This window comes from Benincasa hispida, chromosome 5, assembly GCF_009727055.1.
Source record: "Benincasa hispida cultivar B227 chromosome 5, ASM972705v1, whole genome shotgun sequence".
NCBI lineage: Eukaryota > Viridiplantae > Streptophyta > Magnoliopsida > Cucurbitales > Cucurbitaceae > Benincasa > Benincasa hispida.
The window spans coordinates 1,598,775-1,604,035 of NC_052353.1; the positions used below are offsets into that span (position 1 = coordinate 1,598,775).

General features: G+C 40.7%; 2 non-coding genes across 2 annotated transcripts; both read left to right on the forward strand.

Moving 5' to 3' along the window:
- The first annotated feature begins 1,886 nt into the window (after window positions 1-1,886).
- On the forward strand, window positions 1,887-1,990 carry LOC120078902. Its single transcript, XR_005482177.1, has one exon. It is a non-coding gene; the product is annotated as a small nucleolar RNA R71 (small nucleolar RNA).
- Window positions 1,991-2,018: 28 nt separating this feature from the next.
- Window positions 2,019-2,123, forward strand: LOC120078919. The gene has a single exon (XR_005482193.1). It is a non-coding gene; the product is annotated as a small nucleolar RNA R71 (small nucleolar RNA).
- The last annotated feature ends 3,138 nt before the right edge of the window (window positions 2,124-5,261 follow it).

The following is a 5,261-nucleotide window of genomic DNA, read 5'->3' on the forward strand; positions in this document are numbered from 1 at the left end:
CTGTAAGATTTGCGAAAATGATTACAGGTAAAGTGTTGTTGGTTCCAAGGAATGCATATTTCAAGTGTTCCAGGTAACTGTTTCAACTCGAGTTCTAGTGGTTCTTCATGTGATGGACGCGTTGGTTTTGTCCGCCGCTCACTCAGACTTGGCGGCTCTGATTCCTTCAAGATCTCATCCAATGTGAGGACCTCACATACATGAGTCTCTTCTTCAGACAACTCAATACTGTTTAGTTGACAATCCTCACTGTCTGGGAATTTTAATGCATTGAGCACATTAAACTTCACCTCTTCATTATCCACCCACAAAGTTAATTCACCTTTAGGCACATCAATTAAAACTTTCCCAGTAGCTAAGAAGGGGCGTCCAAGGATAATTGGTACCTTCCAATCTACTCGTAGTCCAAAATAATAAAGTCTGCTGGGAATATAAGATTGTCAACCTTCACCAAAAAGTCTTCAATCTTCCCTTCTGGGTACTTAATTGTTCTGTCAGCGAACTGAAGGGTGGCAGAAGTAGGTTGTACTTCGCCAATCCCCAATTTCTTAAAAATTGAAAGTGGCATGAGATTAATGCTAGCTCCTAGATCGCACAACGCATGACCCACATCTAATCCTCCTATCAAACAAGGAACTGTGAAGCTTCTGGGGTCCTTCTACTTCTTTGGTAGATTTTTGCTTACTAACGTGTTACATTCCTGCGTTAGCGCTATCACTTCTTTCTCACTGACTTTTCTCTTCTTCGTCAAAATGTCCTTAAAAAATTTTACATATGTTGGCATCTGCTTCAAAGCCTCTATAAGTGGAATATTGATGTGCAGCTGCTTTAGAAGCTCAAGAAAGCGCTTGAATTGATGTTCATCATTCTTCTTCATCAGGCGCCTAGAGAATGGTGCGTTCAACGGCACCTCATGCTTTCCCGCGTTAGACGTGCTGGTTTCTGAATGGCTTGTAGTCTCGAGCATTCTTTATTCTTGATCCATTGAACATGTAATGTGTTCTTTCGAAGGACTGCTGTTTCTTGGATTCCCTTTTCTTTCTTCAAGAGCTCTTCCACTCCGCAACGTCACCACGTGACATTGCTCTTTTCCATTATTATTCTCAGGTGTTTCGATATTGCTAGGTAGAACTCCGGGCTACTTGTTTTTCAACTCGCTTGTTATTTGCCCTACCTGGATCTCCAGGTTTCTAATAGATGATGCCTGACTTTTCAGCAACGCATCATTCTGGGCTATGTACTCCTTCAATAGGTTCTTAAGCGGAGATCCTGAGCTCGACGCATCTTCTCCTCTATTGAAGAGCTGTTGATGCTGCTGATGCGTTTGTTGAAATGCAGGCGGCGGTCCATTCCTTTGCTGATGGTTCGCCTCAGGGTGGTGCTCCTACTGATTTCCTCCTGTCCAAGAAAAATTCTGATAGTTTGTCCATCCAGGGTTATATGTATTAGAGAATGGGTTGTTTTTTATGAAGCATACTGACTAAGGGTTTTGTGGACATTCAGCATTGGAGTGAGGATCTCCGCAGCCCACACAGCTGATCATGGGCTGCCCAAACGCCTCTACCTAATTCACATTCTTCTAATTTGATACGTTTCCCAGCATTATGTTCTACAGAAGGCTAGTCATCGTAGCCACTTAAGCAGAAAGTGTGGCTAATGCTTTGGCATCAACAAAATTAACATTCTGAGATTTCCTTCTCCTGTCATTTTTTCCATCATATGTATCATCCACCCATTCCATATTGTGTTTAGCAATGCAGTCTAGTATCTCTTTGGCCTCAGAATAGGATTTGTCCATAAGTCCACCAACTGTTACTGCGTCTACTGCCATCTGTGATGTTCTATTCAGTTCTCCATAAAACGTCTCCATTTGGATAGTTAGTGGTAGTCCATGGTTTGGGCAATTTTTGACTAAGCCCTTAAAACGCTCCCATGCGGCGCTTAAGGTCTCAGTATCTTCTTGTTCAAAGTCGCGTTAATGGCTGTCTCTTATACACATCTAGATGTGTATAAGAGACAGGTCCATGGTTTGGGCAATTCTTGACCAATCCCTTAAAACGCTCCCATGCGGCGCTTAAGGTCTCAGCTTCTTCTTGTTCAAAGTTCATAATCTCTCAACGCCTCCTCACGTTGGTGGTAGGTGGGAAGTATTTTTGCATAAATTTTTCCACCAACTTCTCCCAGGTGGTGATTTCACCAGGCTCTAGTGAACTCACCTATTGTTTTGCGTCATCACGCAAAGAATAAGGAAACAAGGAAAGCCTGATCGCCTCTGGGGTGATTCCAGGAATCACAAATGAATTACATGTTTCCAGAAAATGCTTCGTATGGGCGTGAGGATCTTCACCACGACCACCCCCAAATTTTCCAATAGTCTGGAGCATTTGGAGCATAACAGATTTCATTTCGAAACTGGTTCCATCTGGCATTGGGTATATGATTCCTGGAGAGAAATCATAGAGTACAGGGGATGCGTATTCCCTCATAGGACACGTGCTGTTATTCGCCATCAGGATCAGATTTTGTGCAGCATGAACTAGTTGCTGATTTGGTTGTTCTTCTGCCATTGCTCGTTGCTTGTTCTGTTGTCTGAGTAATTGCTGCCTTAACTTTCGACGACGGTTGGATCGATTCCTACGTCAGAAGGTCCTTTCAATCTCGGGGTCGTATCTGAATTCATGAGTGCTCTCCCTGTTCATAATACTCCCTTGACTGAAGTGTTTCTACAACATATACAAACGAAATTTCTGGTTAGTTCTTGTTTCTGAATCCCTGGCAACGGCGCCAATAACTTGTTCGTTACTATCGTGAGATGTTCTAGAAATGTATTGTATAGAATAAATTGGAGAAATAAGTTCTAAGTATAAGTGATGCGTTTATGCTTTGATGCGTCTAAGTAATGATAACGCATTGGGGCATTAGTAATGTGCACAGAACGCACACAACTCCTTCTAATGACGTTCAAGTTTTCCTAAACCAGATCCAAGTATAAATCTAATTTAGTTTCCTGGCAAGTCCAGGGTCGATCTCAAGGATTCAGTTAACCAAACACAGACCTTGCGTTGTATCTATTGTAGGGTTTTCCTAAATGAATATGAGAAATGTATTATTTACACTAACTTGTTGTGCCTGTGCAAGAAGATACAAAAGAGTTGAGTGGTGAATGATGGATCATGCGAAAATGGAATTTAAGGTATGTGGACGCGTCGGTCTAAGATGAATGTACACAACTAAGATGTGATGTAGATTAGATGGGATGATTTGCTTATCTTTTTGTTTATGCATTAGACTTTATTCAACACTTCTCAATGCGAATAATATACAAAGCCTATCTCTAGGGTGCATGTGTCTAACACATAATACAGGAAACACCAATAAGTCTATCCCTAGCTGTACTAGGCGTTCTACTTGATGCAGCTTAGTTATTCTTTTGAACAATCTAAGTAAAGATGCTTTTACCAAGTTGTCAAGTTGGTTTGAGCGTTAGACTGAAGTTATGCATAAAGAATTAATGCGTTCAACATAAACAAGAGATAAACAATAGTAAGTATGATGGATCAAACATATGAATTTTATAAAGAAACAAGAAGTCTTTTACAAACACAATATTCAATCTAATGGAGTGAAAGCAATAAATAAGAAGGAAACTGAGTCAAGCCAAAGAATAAAATCTCTTGTAGTTCTTTGGCTCAATCTCGTTGTGTACAATCACTTGTATAGGCGGTGGACGGAGTATCTTTCTCAAGAGTGGTTTCCTCCGCTCCCCGACCGACGGTGTTGGTGGTTCTCAACCTTTTTTATCGTCTCAACACCACGGCACAGCTTCTACAGAACTAAGATTATAACTACAATTTACAGAGAGTAAAGATCTTGATGATTTCCGAATTTCTTAACTCTAGAAGGACTTCACCTATTTATAGGCGTTGGTCACGTCCACTTTGTGAATGGGCAGCATTAAAGTCCATGCCCTGGTCAGCATTAAAGTCCATGCCCTGGTTAGCCGCCTGACTCTCGGAAGCTTTTCAGACGCCGCCTACTGCTTGGAAGCATTTCAGACGCCGCCTGTTGTTGGTGCCCATACTTGCAAATGGTGATGTGACACAATCAGCCTGGAGCAATGAATCTTCTCGGCATTGAACTCCCTCCGACGCATGGCCCATGTGTTAAAGCTTTTCCTGCAGCATTTGTATAATGCGTTAATGCTAATCCTTGCATTGAAATCCTGCAATTCAGTGCGTTAGTGCCGCGATATTTAGTCATAAAACTTCTTTTGCATGAGTTTGCTGATGTTTGAATAAATCCATGCGTTTCTACTAAAAATGAGGAGAGTTTATCATTAAAAACCTTAGTTGTTCCAACTTAAGAGCAAAAATAACTTCTATTTCTACAAGTTATCAATTGCCTCTGGTTAATGAATTCTTTTACATTTCAAAGTTAATTATAAGGGCCCCTGTGTTTTTGGGCATATTATCTTGCTATCGAGTCTGTAATTCAAAGTGTTTGGGTTTGTTTGAGTCGCTCGTGATGAAGTTTCAAGGCAAGGAGATGCGTTTTACTTCGAGGAAGAAGACGACTAAAAGTTGGTCAGATCGTGTAAACGATGGGGGGCAAACGATCGTTGAGTATAGGATACTCATTGCAAGGTAGACGCGCACGCACTAAACGATCATGTGGGCCAGCATGCTTCATCGCATAGTTACTGGCTACATGATCGCTCGGTAAGTGTTACTTAATGTTTGCTCTTTGATCGTCTAGACGATCATGCTTCATAGCATAGTAGTTGTTTACACGATCGTTTAGACTTGCATTTAAACTTGGTGTGTTGCATGATCGAGTGGCCTTCATGCTTCATCGCATAGTCAAAGGCACTCGATAATTGCTACACGATCGTGGTTACTCGACCACTTTGCTAGACGATTACCCGGACAGTTCAAGACCTAGTTTGCTTGTTGAACCGGTTTACTCAATGGTTGAATGTAATAGATAGATTTAATTTTCAATTTTTTAGGCTAATCATCCCGGTCCATTAATTTTGTTGAATGTACATGAGATGTATGTTTTTATTATATATCATATAGTATGCCATATAGTTTAAATCCTACCATAGGTTATGCATTGGTCATGCATTGTCTCTATATTGTAAGAGTTATGATATAGTAGCTTGCATGATTGAATTACATAAGAGCATGCTCATGCATCATATAATATAAGAGTTATGCATGCATTAAGCATATTCATGCATCATCTTTATATTATAAATG